The following is a 16,330-nucleotide window of genomic DNA, read 5'->3' as shown; positions in this document are numbered from 1 at the left end:
CGCGCACGACATCGCTAACAATGTCACAGCATGTAAAGCACCCTTAACAGTTTTTTTCTCAAATACGGTTCATCAATTTGTCTAAAAGGCCTTTTGCATACATGGAAAAAGTATTAAATTTTAGAGTTCAGCTCATGAAAAATGAGAGGCTGTCACTAGGCTCATAAACCAAGAATTACTTTCTTGATGTTCCACACACTTTCGGCCCCTCCAAGTATAACCGTCCTATTTAGATTAAGTTTATACTTTACATAAAAGGCATACTGTAATATACAGACCACTGTGAATTCAAGTGGAAACTGCCACTAAAGCTCTTTAAATTTTATTACAATGAATTAACCAACCCCACTGATATTAGAGGACAGTTATCACCTAACGTCCAATGACTGGTACACAACCAAGTGACTGGCACCAAAGATCCCAGTATGTAATAATAGTAATAAAAAAATACCTCCAGTTAAAAATGTGTTATTGATTAGTTATGTTGCTCACCTTATGTGCAGGGCATTGCCGTAGCTTAGGTGTCCATGGTTACGACCACTCATATTCAGTATTAGTTGCTAGTGGTTGTAATCATGGATACCAAAGCTACTGCAATGCTCTGCACATGAGGTAAGCGATATAGCAATCAGGAGAAATAAAGTACATTTCTATGTTGAGGTATTTACTATTATTACTACACCTACTACATATTGGGATAGCACCACTCTAGCAGACCTTTCAATTGCATTTGATACAATGCGACATAAAAGGTTGGTACATAAATAAGAACATTGGGACTAGGAGAAATATGTTAAATTAGTTTACCAACTTAATCAGTGATAAGAAAACAGAGTGGCTAATAATGTAACACTCCCCAATTGGAATAAAGTTAACAGTGGTGTGCCAAAGGTGTAAGTACGGAGCTCGCTAATATATTTCTTAATGACCTTATAGAGTGTATCAGAGTAAAATTTCAATATTTGAAGATGATACCAAGCTCTGGAAAGTAATCAACAAACACAGGAAAATAAATGAAAAAGAATTTGGAGACACTGGAGGCTTTGGATGAGAAATGGCAATTTAGGTTTGATGTAGATGCGAGTCAATAGTTATGCCAGGTCTAAGAACCTGAGTGGGTGCAAAGAAGAGCAACCAAGGTTATTAAATAGGGTGTCTGCTACACCATAGAAATATTTTTTTTTTAAGACATGGATGCGCTTGAATAAAAAACAGTAACACACTCCTCTTCCGGTGCCCCAGCAGATCCCGTGCACTCCTCGGTCTAGAATGGCTTTTGAAGCGCGAAAACGTCAGACAATGCACTTCTAGGTAAAAAAAAAAAAAAAGTAGTTTGGTTGCACCATAAACAAAAAATTACTTGTATAAATATTGTATACACATACACAGCTTCTTAGTGATGACTATAAAATTATATAATATTTCCTCATTGAATTTAGTCACAGGTGATTCTTTTGACTGTAATTTTTACACAAATCTATATTCTTTTAAAAGCTCCCAACTGCATATACTACAGTCTTAAAAGAAAAAAAAAATCTACACAAGAAGTTTTCATATCACAAATGTATTTTACTTGAACTAGATAGCTTGTTGAACTGACTGTTTTCTCCACTCCCAAAAAGGCAAAATAATGTATATATTGTACAGGAGTATCACTTGTTAGGAGGGATCCTCTCACTGTTAACAAAAAATAACAAAAGGCCATTAACATGTAATGTGTATGCCACACCCAACAATCAGCAGAACAAAGGCAAGTCAGTGTTTATCGCTGTCAAGCAATGAAGTCAAAAGACCATTTTTTTCCAGATAATTGGTGGGGCTACCCCAAATTAATATTATATTAAGGTCTCATTGAGATATCCATTATTTTTCCAGAATGTGAAATAAACTGTTCAAAACAAAAGATGCAGAAAATCTGATCCAGCACATGCTGAAATCAATCCATCTGAGACTTTCTCATATGCCCCCCTTTCACAAAAAAAGTAATTGTGAAGCTTCAACGAGCCATTCCAGTGCTACAGACAGCACATAGATGTCATGTCCGTTTCTGATTTTCATGGTCCAATTAAGTTTTATGGGGTGATTTTGATCTGTTACTCTGATCAAGAACAGGTGCATCTCCATGTTTTTTACAGCATAATAGAAAATAGGTACATTAAATCAACGAATAGAACACATACATGAAAAACTGACCTCTGAATGAGGTGTAGCAGGTCAGAAAACATGATTATAAAACACACAAAAAACACGTACATTAAATTAAAGTGTGTTTTTTTTTTTATAATGTTCCTAGACCAGAAGGTGATCAAAATTTGAGCCATTGCAGCGGCTGTCAATGGTCAGTTGTAATCTGTAGATAAAATTGGCTTGATTTTCCTGAAAGAAATGACGAAAAGAAACAAATATCAGACTGTTATCACTGAAATCAATGGGACACCAGTGTAATCCATAGGTCTACTGCAGTCTACAGATAGGTAAAAAATATGGCTCTTGAAAAATTCTGTCTCAGAGCAGAGTCACATAAGCGAATGCATCCGATGCGTGAACAGCGTCATTATACTGTGATCCGAAAGTGTCATTATACTGTGATCCGATCTTTTAATCGGATCATAGGTGGAGAGAGTAAGCTCTCCTTCCTCCCCACTACCTTGTCTGTAAGTATATAGGAGTGATGTCATTCAAACGCAGTCCGATGTTTCACGTGCACCCTTAAGGCCCCTTTACACACTGAGACTTTCTAGCGATCCCACCAACGATCCCAACCTGGCCAGGATCGCTATAAAGTCTCTGGTGAGCTGTCAAACAGGCAGACCTGGCCAACGACGCAACAGCGATCCGGACCTGCAGAACGACCTAGCTAGTCTTTGGGGACGTTGTAAAGCAGCTTTTTGAAAGGGAAGTCGCTAACAAAGTCGCTGTAAAGTCCTTTTACACACTGAGACTTTGCTGCACAGCGGGAAACAAAGGACCAAAGAATGGTCCTGAACGATTTGTAGCGATCAGCAACTTCACAGCAGGGGCCAGTTCGCTGATGTGTTTCACACACTGCAATGTCGCTGGGGAGGTCGCTATAACGTCACAAAACCGGTGACGTTACAGCGATGTCGTTTGCTAGTATCCTATATTTTAGTCTGTGATCTGATGAGCTGACGATCTAAATCTTTATATTAATCAGTAAGTTCATGAATAACCTCAGGTTCTCCATCTGCTGGTCATCAGTGCCCTGTATATATTTGAGTCATCATTCATTTATTAAATCAGAGGTTTTTGCTTATTAGCACTAGTTTGCGATTTGAGGGTGATACTAACTGTATATGGACAACATACGTCACATGATTTGTGACGACACACCCCTATTGCAAGATGATTGGATGGGATAGCTTGTGTGATATATAACAGTGAGGTCTGCCAAACCGGACATGACCTTGTTGATTGACGTCTCCCATATCCAATCATTTTCTATGCGTTCCACATTGGAGCGCGGAAGTTTGTTAGTCACATGACTATATGTGATGTTCGACGCCAGCAATTGTAGCATGAACTGAATATTATGCAGGGAGTCTGCCCTGTATGTTGGCGACATGCCCCCTGTGCAGGGCGTTGAGATGGGAAAGCTTTGGTTGGTTATAATATTGTAATCGCTAAACCGGATGTGACCTCATTGATTGATGTTTCCCCCATCCAATGGTTTCTCATGCGTTCCAGACTGGAGCGCAGGAGTCTGCTGGTCACATGACCGGAAGTGATCTCAGACGCCGGCAGTGTAAGCACGAACGGAGTTTTATGCAGGGTGGTTTCCCTGCACAGCTGAAGGTAATAATCATTAATAAATGGGTATATAGCGATCTCAGGCATTAATGTCCATGCACCACCTTATACTTGGACACATAGCCTGTATCTTTGATCCCTGCCACTGCAGGTTGATCAGTTTCTTGAACCCTGCCACTGCAGGCTGTTCAATTGGTTCTTTAATCTCCCCTGAAGAACTCTTCTCACTTAGAGGGAAACGCGTTGGGAGAACGCTTCTTTGTTTGGTTGTGGGGCAGACAGCTCACTTGGGCGCTGCCCTTGTCAGGGCGGAAGCATTGGCACAGGGCACGACAGGGTTTATATCTTACCATCTCCCAATGCTTTACCCTGGTTGTTTCCGCTTCTGATCAACCCTGGATCGGTGTGTCCTTTTGTCCCTGGAGAACGTCTGGGTGAGACCACTTCAATTTATAGCCATTTGGCAATTTTACTGCACTTTTGTAATATTGACAATTTTTATCTGGATTATTAAAAGTTAAGTTTTAGTCCCTGCTATTATCTTGTATATATTGGACTATTGGGCATTATCTACCTGGTTGCAGGTTACTGCTGTTATACTCAATCCGATTAGGGCTGAGGAAAACATCGCAGACCTGACCTGCATCATTTACTAACATTTGGCAGTGTGCAGTGCAAGATTTTCTGACACTGTACTCGTGCGAGTCATATGCTAGTGTGGCTCTACTCTCTATCCCCATTTTTCATGGATAGAGCACAAACCCATTATAGTCTAAGATTGTGTGCATGTCTTTATTTTGTATGGACAGTGTCGTTCATGAAGTCACAGGTCAAACTCACCAACACAACCCTGTGATCCTGTGAAAAACTAGTACAGCATATGGATAGCATCCTAATGCTGTCTGTTTAAACTATTTAAAAATTAGAAAATCTTCGGCACTGAACATAGGAGGATGTGCAAAAAAAGAAATTTTTTTTATCACTCTGGCTCTGTGAAATACAGAAATTCCAACGTTTCGGAAAAGTCTCATGCCTTTCTCAAGGATATCTATAAACAAATACAATAAAGAACAAAGCTTATAGTGGATTGACATCATACAATACTATTTGACAGAAGAAGCTTGAGAAAAAGCTGTTTATTTTTGCGTATGAGAAAAACTAATGAAACACTGATGGCAATAAAAAAAAGAACACAAACCAATCAGTGATAATAATCTGATACAGAACGCAGATTTTTTTTCACATACGAGATAAAAACAACATTTGATTTACCGTATTCCCAAGTTAGAAATGCCAAAAAATGACATTTTAAGAATATATATTTTTTAGCAACATTCTTTGCTTGTCGTGGACGATAGTAATATTTGAAATTAATTTATTATAATTGCATGCTTTATAGTAAAGTTAACAGCCCATCCCATTAAAAACTAGGACAGCGATGTTTTATGAGGCAATTTTCATGACAGCTTCTCATTCAGAATAGGGCAACACGCAAACATTTTTTGATTCATGTAGCACAACCCTTGATGTCCACAGTATTATACCATGAATGTTACATTCTTATGAGCACTTGAGATTTACTGATTAGTGTTCGGTTTTCATTAATATAAAACTGTACTGCATTAGTGCAAACAAATGTGACAATGCATGCAGAAACTCTAAACTATTTAAAGGTGTTGTATGGACTTGGGACTAAAGTCTGCAGTCACTCTCCAGCTTGAGTATAGTCAGCAGCACATGACCGCAAATATGAAAATCACATACATGTGGTCACGTGACCTCACACGCACAGGGAATCATGACAACAAGCACACCACACGCTCTCGTGACTGGTCAAGATGAGGGAATGACAACCTCTTTAAAGGGAACTAACCACCAGGATATTGCTAGATGCTGTATCCGAGCACACATTTTGTTGAAAGATCGGATGCCTGTTTGTTGAAATATCTGTAATCATAGCTACAGAAATGCACTGCACCTTTGATTGACGTGTGCATCGGGGGCGGACCCTTGTGGGTTGGGTCCTTGCTGTAAATTCCTCCTCCTGTGTCTTCTATAGCTTGCCCTCTTCTCTTTATTTAAATATTGCGCCACCATTGCGTGCTGCAATCTCCAGCACCATTTTATTGAAGACACTGTTGAGTGGCATCAACCAGTGTGTAGAGTTTTATTTTTACATCTCCTGCCGCTAAAACTTCTCTGCAGTGTCTTTAATAAAATGGTGCTGAAGATTATAGTACATGCATGCGCAGACTACGGTGCCATTTTATTGAAGACATCATCACTATGGCACTGCACATGTGCCGTCAACAGCAGCAATGGTGGTGCAACCCAATATTTAAATAAAGAAAAGAGTGCACACCATAGAGAACACAGGAGAAGGAATATACAAGGACCCGACCAGCAAAGGTCCACACCGCTGCACATGCCAATCAAAGGGGCAGTGCATTTCTGTAACTTTGATTACAGATATTTCAGTAATCGAGCATCAGATCTATCAACAAAGGTATGCTTGGATACAGCATCCTAGTGCCAGTATTGCACTGCCTTTACTATATAGCAAAATACTGGTGGTTGTTGCCCTTTATCACTGGTCACTAGCATGCTTAAACATCACCAATTACAGTTGTGGAATTTTAGTTTGTCTTGCACTCAACTTTTTTTTTTTTTTTCACCTAATATTTTCATTATCCATACATATTTTGTACAACCGTTCTACGCCACAAAAATACCCTAGAAAGTGCCTCAGTAAACAAAGACTGTGTGTGCTAAGTGTTTTACATCTTCTTAACCTCATAACGACGGCCGTACGACTTAAAGCGGCGGCAAAACAGGGTACTTATTCTGTTCCGCCGCTTTAAAGCGGCGGCCCGAAAAAACCCTGTAGCGCCCCCCAGCGACCGAAAATCTCGGGGGTTTCAGCTACCGGGGGTAGCTGAGACCCCCCAGATTATGAATCGGGGTGTTTTTTTTGGACCCCGATCATGTGATCGGCGGTATACACCGTATACCGACGAACACATGAAAAAAAAAGAAATGGCCGGTAAAACTGATTTCTTTTTCATCTGACATGATCAAACATGTCAGATGAGAAAGAAATCTAACCCCCTAGTGCCCCCAAAGCCCCCGGTACCGGAGAGTCCCCCCACCCCCACCCCTACCCCCACCGGACATCCAAAATGGCGCCGAAGCGCACAGAAAACTGCCGCCGGCGCCGGCTCTGCAGTCATTTCCCTCCGATCTGAAATGATCAAACATTTCAGATCGGAGGGAAATGTCCTCCCCTTGACCCCTCCTCCGGTCCACCGGAGCCCTCTGGTCACCGGAGCCCCCTCCGGTTCTCCAGAGCCACCACCCCCCTCCCCCCTCCGGAGCGTGGAAGATGGCGGCGCACAGCGCGCGGCCGCCTTCATTCTGCTCTTTCTGCCGCATGTGACACGTCACATGCGGCAGAAAGGTGTCCCCAGGTCCCACTAGGTCACCCCCCCCCACAAGCCCCCGGTTATACGTTACCTGTCTGCCGCTCCGGGCCCGCGATCGCCGCCTCCTTCTTCAATGCTGGCGGCGCATGCGCAGACAGCGGCTGTCAGCTGGATCCCTGCAAGCAGGGATCCTGCTGACGTCGCTGATGCACAGGCTCCACTGTGGACCGGGGGAGGGTGAGTGCAGTGATCTGCAGCCACACTCCTCACATGGAGAGGCTGCTGTTCCAGAAAATGGGGGGTACGTTCTGTGAGCGTGCCCCTCATATTCTGGAATGAGGTTACTGCAGGTCACTCTGCCCTAGGTTGGACCGGGGCAGTGTGAGTGCAGTATTCTCAGATTACTGCACCCACACTGCTCATGGAGAGCTTGCTCTTCCAGAAAATGGGGGATACGTTCCCTGAACGTGCCCCCCATATTCTAGAAGATCCAGAGTCGGCGTGGGACCTCCAAAATGGATTACAGCGACCGGAATTTCTTTATTTTCAATAAATTGGTAAAAGAGGAATGTTTCGGGGAGTGTTTTTTTCAAATAAATTTTTTTTTTGTCTTTTTTTTTTTCTATTACTGACTGGGTTAGTGATGTCGGGTATCTGTTCAGATGCCGTGACATCACTAACCCCAGGGCTTGATGCCAGGTGACATTACAGCTGGTATCAACCCCATATATTACCCCGTCTGCCACCGCACCAGGGCGCGGGATGAGCTGGGGCGAAGCGCCAGGATTGGCGCATCTAATGGATGCGCCACTTCTGGGGCGGCTGCGGCCTGCTATTTTTAGGCTGGGAAGAGTCCAATAACCATGGCTCTTCCCACCCTGAGAATACCAGACCCCAGCTGTCCGCTTCACCTTGGCTGGTGATCTAATTTGGGGGGGACCCCACGTTTTTTTTTTTTTTTAAAAAACGCCTGGGGAGCCCTCCAAATTGATCACCAGCCAAGGTGAAGCTGTCAGCTGTGGTTTGCAGGCTACAGCTGTCTGCTTTACCCTAGCTGGCTATCAAAAATAGGGGGGACCCCACGTCGTTTATTTTAATTATTAATTTTTTGGGGGGCTAAATACAAGGCTAGGCACCCTTTAGTGCCACATGAAAGGCACTAAAGGGCGCCAGCTTAGAATATGCAGGGGAATGGGACGTTATATTTGTTTGACATCTATCCATTCATCCATTGTAGCATTTTACGCTGTGTGCCCACAATCAGGGTTTGCAGCGTTTTGGGCGCAGAGTGTTTTCCCTGTGTCCATAATGCTGCGTTGTGCAGTAGAAGCACAGTGGAAGGATTTTTAGAAATCCCATGCCCAATGTGCTTCTTTTCTCCGCAGCATAAACCGACCTGTGGCGCAGCTTCCCGAGCCTCAGCATGTCAATTTATGCTGCGGAGATAAGAGTGTTCTCTGCAGGTAGCATAGAGCTCCACAGCGGCCTGAACCCAAATCGTGGGCTTGGGCAGCTGCGTTCTCCCGTGGACAACACTCACATCTCTGCAGGAGGCTGACACTGTGTACTAGATGCCGTGTCGCTGGATCATGGCCACAGAGCCCAACAGTGAGACATTTGTTGCTACAGCAACATTTTTGTGAAGTACCTGTGGATTCAAAATGCTTACTATACTCATGAATAAAATCCAGTTTCCAAAATGGGGTCACTTGTGGGGGTTTTCTGATGTATAGGTACCCAAGGGGCCCTGCTAATGTGACATGGTGCGCGCAATTTATTTCAACTTTTCCAGAATTCAAATGGTGCTCCTTCCATTCCAAGCCCTCCCATTTATCCAAACAGAGGTTTTTGGCCACATGTGGGGTATCCCTGTGCTCATAAGACATTGGATAACAACCTGTGGGGTCCACGGTTTGTTGTTGTCTCTTGAAAAAGTGAGAAATTTGATGCTAAAGCAACAGTTTTGTGAAAAAAATGAAAATTTTCAATATGGCAACCTAAGCTTATCAAATTCTGTGAAGTACTCGTGGATTCAAACTGCTCACTATACACCTTGATAAAAGCCTTGAGGTGTCTTGTTTCCAGAATGAAGTCACTTGTGGGGGACCGCCACTGTTTAGGCACCTCAGGGGCTCTCCAAATGCAACCTGGCGTCCGCTATTGATTCCAGCCAATTTTGCAGTCAAATGGCACTCCTTCCCTTCCGAGCCCTGCCATGCGCCCAAACAGTTGATTTCCACCACATATAAGGTATCGCCAAACTCAGGAGAAATTGCACAATAAATGTTATGCTGAATTTTTTCCTTTTACTCTTGTAAAAAAAAAAGCTACCTGGTTGAAATAACAATTTTGTGGTAAAATTTTATTTTTTTTTTTTCATGGCTCAACGTTATAAAATTCTGCGAAGCACCTGAGGGTTCAGGGTACTCACCAAACATCTAGATAAATTCCTTGAGGGGCCTAGTTTCCAAAATGGGGCCACTTGTGCGGGGTTTCTGCTGTTTAGGTACCTTAGGGGACCTCCAAATGCGACATGGTGCCCGCAATCTTTTTCAGCCAAATTTCCTTTCTAAAATTCAAATATTGCTCCTTTCGTTCCAAGCCCTCCCATTTGTCCAAACAAAGGTTTCAGACCACATGTGAGGTATCACCGCGCTCATAAAAAAGTGGTTAACAAACCTTGAGGTCAAATTTTTGGAATTACCTCTTGAAAAAGTGAGAAAATTGATGCTAAAGCAACATTTTTGAGAAAATTATTAAAATTTTCAATATGACAACGTAACGTTAACAAAATCTGTGAAGTACCTGTGGATCTAAAATGCTCACTATACCCCTAGATAGAAGCCTTGAGGGGTCTAGTTTCCAAAATGGTGTCACTTGTGAGGGATTTCTTCTGTTTAGGTACCTTAGCGGACCTGTAAATGCAACATGGTGCCCGCAATCTATTTCAGCCAAATTTGCTTTCCAAAATTCAAATATTGCTCCTTCTGTTCCGAGCCCTCCCATTTGTCCAAACAGAGGTTTCTGACCACATGTGGGGTATCGGCGCGCTCATAAGAAAGTGGGGAACAAGTTTTGAGGTCCATTTTGTTGTGTTATTTCTTCTAAAAGTGAATAAATTTGGGTTAGAGCAACATTTTTAGGTAAAATTTAATTTTTGCTTTTTTTCATTCCACATTGCTTTTGTTCATGTGAAGCACCTGAAGGGTTAATAAACTTCTTGAATGTGGTTTTGAGTACTTTGGGGGGTGCAGTTTTTAGAATGGTGTCACTTTTGGGTATTTTCTGTCATCTAGGCCTATTGAAGTCACTTCAAATGTGATGTGGTCCCTAAAAAACTGGTTTTGTAAATTTTGATGTAAAAATGAGAAATCGCTGATAAACTTTGAACTCTTCTAACTTCCTAACAAAAAAAAATTTTGTTTCCAAAATTGTGCTGATGTAAAGTAGACATGTGGGAAATGTTATTTATTAACTATTTTGTGTCACAAATCTCTGGTTTAACGGTATAAAAATTCAAAAGTTGAAAATTGCTAAATTTTCAAAATTTTTGCCAATATTCAATTTTTTTCATAAATAAACACAAAAAATATTGTCCTAAATTTGGTACTAACATGAAGTCCAATATGTGACGAAAAAACAATCTCAGAATCACCGGGATCCGTTGAAGCGTTCCAGAGTTATAACCTCATGAAGTGACACTGGTCAGAATTGCAAAATTTGGTCTGGTCATTAAGGTGAAAATTAGCTCCGTCACTAAAGGGTTAAACTGCAGTGGAAAACAGATATTGGAAGATGTGATTTTTCAACTATATAGAAGCTTTAAGTATATTCTTTGATTTGCTGCAAGATTTGATCATTTGTTAACACTTAAAGTCCACGGTATAACAATGTATTTCTTAATCTATTGCATATAAATTGATCTTTAAGGCTGCTTTACACGTTAAAAAAATGTATCTTGCGATCGCACCCGCCCCCATCGTTTGTGCGGCATGGGCAATTTCTTGCCCGTGTCGCACAATGCTGTAACCCCCCTGGTCACACGCACTTACCTCCCGAACGACCTCGCTGTGGGCGGTGAACATCCACTTCCTGAAGGGGGAGGGACGTTCGGCGTCACAAAGCGGCTGCCCAATAGAAGTGGAGGGGCGGAGATGAGCGGAACGTAAACATCCCGCCCACCTCCTTCCTTCAGCATTGCCGGCGGCCGCAGGTAAGCTGCAGTTTATCGTTCCCGGGGTGTCACACGGAGCGATGTGAGCTGCCTCGGGAACATTGAACAACCGGACGTTCGATTTTTAGAAAATGAGCGACGTGTCAACGATGAACGAGAAGGTGAGTATTTCTGCTCGTTCATAGCTGTCACACGCGACGATATCACTAACGATGCCGGGTGTGCGTCACTTAAGACGTGACCCCGCCGACATCTCGTTAGATATAGCATAGCGTGTAAACCCCGCTTTAGCTTTCGAAATCTTGTACCCTTTAAAGGGTTTTTGAACATCTTTTGTTTCACTTATACTGTATATTAAAGTGAACCTTTGAGGTGCAATGTGCACCCAGAACTGGGTGCATATTTCTAATCCCTGCCTAACAGTCCCTGCATCTAGTAGCATACATAAAGAGACCGTTAGAAAAAGTATTTCTAAAGATCCTTTATAATATGCTAAATCAGAGCAGGGACTAGTCGTGTACTAACATGATATTCAATGCCCATAGCCTAGCGTCATCACCGGTGACACGTGCACCTGTGTCCGTAGTCACCGTATTAGACGCCAGGCAGTGCGCATGATCAGAATGCCCCGCACTTCCGGTCATGCGTATTATGAAGCTGGGTGTATGCGTCATGGCTTCAGAGAGGTCTAGTGTGCATGATCGAAAGTGCTGGGACCTCTGATCGTACGGACTGGCCGGTGTCTGGTGCAGTGACAACGAACACAGGTATGCACGTCACCGTTGATGACGATGGGCAATGGGTACTGAATATCATGTTAGCATGCCCCTAAGGACATGCTAAGAGAGTGGAATGAACGTAGGAACTAACGCCCTTGCAACTAGTCCTTACGCTCATAAGCATATCATAACTGATCTTTAGAAATACTGCTTGTGGTTCTGGGAGCATACTGCACCTGACAAGTTCCCTTTAAGTACAGTAAAATATTTAGTGTTCAAACATATAGCAGGGTTTATCAATCTTGGATTCAGTGGTAATTGTTATAAAATGTTTCTGTTTATATTATTTTCAGAATCACAACATGACAAAACAACTCTAGATATATGTGATTCAAAGTTAAAGAGTTTCCTGAACTCCTCCAAAATACCTGTAGCATTCATAAGCAGTTTAATTTTGAATATTTATAAAACTTGTAAATCATGTTACCAATATGAGGTGTGAATGTGCAGGATTGGTGTGACTACGGCCGCCCATCAAATACATAAAAAGATATGCCAGTTTAGAGTGGTAGCCTACTCCAGAAATGTACTCTAATGATTCGGCCCCATAGACTTGAATGGGTCTTTCCAGAAATACAGAACAGACAAGTGCATGTTGTCATTCCCTTAATATTTTACTCCTCTCCGAACCAGTACACACAGCACCAACCTGCAGTACATTGCTTCTCATCCCTTTTTATACAGCTCATCCCTTTATATACAGCCTCCTCTTGCAGTACATTGATCCTCAGTCCATCTACATCTAGCCTCTTCTGGCAATACATTGCTTCTTTTGTCCCACTATGTCATTTGTCCCCTCTTGCAGTATATTATTATTCTCACCCCAGCGTGCGCCTGCTGTATACTGCTCCAATCATTTCTGTCTATATACAGCCTTCTCGTGAAGTATACTGCTCCCATCAGTTCCTTTTGGCTCCCAAAATAAACAGCTCCATCCTTCAGCACATCACTCTTTCCAGTCTGAGCAGCAAGAGCCCCGCTAACTCTCGGAGTCCTGAGCACACTAAGAAATGTGGTGATCACATTCCTCACTTATTCATGCGCAATCCCCACAAAACGACCTCAGACTGAGTAAGGAGACAGAAGGGATCAAGCATGAGAGAGCCAGCTTGTACATGGATGGATGTGCAAGAGAAATCATGGATCGCACATGGGCGATACCAAAATTAAAGCATTGCCCATATACTTGTGTCAGTAGTGATGTTTCATATACTAGTCAATACAGTTCGGCTGAAAAACGTGAGGGAGAAGAGAAAATACCTTGTAAAACTCCTTTAAAAATGACTTCTCAATAAAGGTTTTAACTTAGTTCGAGTACCTCCTCCAACTGCACCAGATTCTGGAACAGTTCTTAGGCTACTTTCACACTTGCGTTCAGCGGAGTCCGTCACTATGGAGAATAGTGCAGTCCGTTAACGCACTGCGCTATTCTCCATAGACTTGTATGGATGACGCACTGTAACGCAAGTGTCAGCGTTGCATCCGCCGGACGACGCAGCGTCGTTATTTTGACGCTGCGTCGGGCGGAAGGAACGCAGCATGTAACTTTTTTTGAGCAGCGGAATCCTTTGGATTTCACTGCGCATGCTCTCTCTGGCTCCCTCCACCCGTAACCAGGGTACACATCGGGTAACCAAGGAACCCTGGTTACGTGTGCTGGGAGCCCGACACTTCCCCGCTCAGCTCCGCCCCCTCCCGCACTCCGTATGTATACACACACACAATCGCGCGAGCACACACACACACTCTCTCACCTGTCCCCCAGCGATACAGTCCCCGCGGCACTGACGTCCTCAGCCATGGCCCCACTCGGCTCCACTCACTTCGCACTCCGCCCCCCGCACACATTGTCGACGACCGAACGATCAGCTGATCACCACCGGCGGCCGGCTACTGTGAGTGATCGGCTGATCACCACCGGCGGCCGGCTACTGTGAGTGATCGGCTGATCACCACCGGCGGCCGGCTACTGTGAGTACCGTCGGCTGATCGTTCACAAAAGTCTGCCGACGGTAAAACTGTAAAAAAAACAAAAAAACGAAAAGGGATTGCGTTGTTTTGCAGCATCCGTTGTGCCACTATATGCAACACATCCGTTGCATCAGTCATACAACGCAATGCAACCGATACCGTTCAACGCAAGTGTGAAAGTAGCCTTATTTCTCTTCTGTGCGCTTCTGTTCGAAAGTTATGCCCCTCAACAATAAAGAACATCCAATATGAACATTTTACCTAGTCCCAACTGGACATATACCACAGAATTTACTTTTTCTCCTCTATGATGGTAGCCAATCAACACATAGTCACATCATACAGGGGAGAAAGCAAATTCCCACAGAGAAGGTCACTGTAAAAGTTGTAGCCTGGCTCAGCCTATCCTCCTCAGACGAGAATTATTTCACATGAACACAATGAGACCTCTGTGGTCACCGTGTCCCTATCTGGAGCATGGAGCAGAGAGAAGCAGAGCTGAGCAGCATCGCTGCCTCTTTCACACATCAGTTTTGCTACCAGTCGCAATCCATCGTTTTTTGGAAAAAAAAAACGATCAAGCGCTGGATCCGTTTTTTTCTCATTGACTTGTATTAGTGATGGATGGCCTCATGTTTCATCTGTTGTGTGACGGATCCGTCAAAAAAATGTTTGTCTGGCCGACAGAGCCGATGTCCATATGAACGTTTTTTATGTGCGTCGAAAAACGAACAGCAACAGATCCTTTGTTGTAATGGACGCCTATGGGCGCAGGATCCGTCGCAAACCGTCAAATGACGGATTCCAGCGACGGATCTGTCTTTTTGTGACCGAGCATGCTCAGATGTGTTAATTCCAGGATGGTCGGGAAAAGTCTCTCTTCAGTCATAAGACGGATTGATGCAAAAAACAAAGCAAAAAAACACTGGTGTGAAAGAGGCCTAACACACATGGGACCAGTGATCAGGCTCTTTTGTGGTTCGTTATTACAATAGCGTTTGCCTTTTCACTGTATGACAACCGTGTTTTGATTTGTCAGCATCATAGAGAAAAAGCAGGCGCCTACAGAGAACGTTTTTGGTATATGCCTACATGGATGAATAGCAAATATTCATTTTGGTGGCGATTACCAAGAGGCAGAACTTTAGTATTGACTGTGTACGCAGCAGTGTACGGAGCGGTCACGTGAGACAAATCTCATCTGAGGAAGACAGCAGAGCCAGGCTGTAGTTCTCACCTTCTCGGTGGGCATTTGCTTATTCCCCTCTACAGCACAGCTGTGTTTTGATTGCACACTGTCATAGAGGGTATAAAGAAAATGCCCACAGAGAATGTCTGAGGCAAACACCCAGTGGCAAAACTTTGGAACTGAAGAGAAAAGGGGAAAACAGGAACTTGTTCCATAAGAAGTGAAACAGCAGCACTTAGAGGAGGTGTTCAGGTAAATCATCCAGTGAAGGCTCCTTCCCAAACCCTCATAGGTCCTGCAGCTATAATCACTGCAGTCTCTGCTCCTATGACGAGGACATAGTGATTACCTAATGTTTCCTCATAAATATGAGCTTAGCAGTGGCTGGTATGTACCGGTGCCTGTCAGGGAGGACTGGTGCCCCACTAACAGCAGCAGGCAGACTATTAGTGCTTACACCAGTAGTACTGGCGGATCCACCATTAGCTGCAGAAAGTGACTAACGTCATCTAGTCAGAAACATGACAAATGCCAGGAGCACGCCCGGGAAGCGCCGGTCCGTCCGGGGCTCGGGTGACTCTCTGTACTCTCCCTGCTCCCGCAATCTCGATAGAAAAGCAGAGGCAATTACTGACCTGTGACAGAGACGCTGCAATGTCCGCGGCAGCCACTGACTGGAAAAGAACCAGGATCTGTGGGAGACCAGGAACTACAGCCACCTGCCGGCCCCGCCTCACGGGGGACTCCAGCTAGCAGCCAGCCAATGGCGGCGGAGGGCGGGAACCTTGCAGACAGCTCATTGGCCGCGAGCTTTTTCTCCTCACATTCTTTCCTCGGCTGTGTGGACTCAGTGTATTTGGGATCACACTAGTGACGGGCTGTGCTGGGGAATAGATGACATTATCGTACCTGCCTATAAAGATATCAGAAGACACAGTGCTAGATTTGCACGCCTGGCATTTGTGTTAGGTATTTTTGGGAGGCGGGTACTCAGTGGCGTAACTAGAGCTTGATGGGCCCCGGTGCA

At 43.8% G+C, this 16,330-nt stretch overlaps 1 protein-coding gene across 1 annotated transcript in view; it reads right to left on the bottom strand.

The window, feature by feature from the left end:
- PRICKLE4 (prickle planar cell polarity protein 4) overlaps positions 1–16,124 on the bottom strand; it is a 113,602-nt gene extending 97,478 nt beyond the window's left edge. The window contains exon 1 of the mRNA XM_075335782.1: positions 15,939–16,124. The gene's annotated coding sequence lies outside the window, so the exon portion shown is untranslated. The remainder of the gene's footprint in view (positions 1–15,938) is intronic.
- Between the last annotated feature and the right edge of the window lie 206 nt (positions 16,125–16,330).

Source organism: Anomaloglossus baeobatrachus, chromosome 2, assembly GCF_048569485.1.
Source record: "Anomaloglossus baeobatrachus isolate aAnoBae1 chromosome 2, aAnoBae1.hap1, whole genome shotgun sequence".
In the NCBI taxonomy this organism is placed as follows: Eukaryota; Metazoa; Chordata; class Amphibia; order Anura; family Aromobatidae; genus Anomaloglossus; species Anomaloglossus baeobatrachus.
This window is presented reverse-complemented; position numbering and strand designations above follow the sequence as displayed.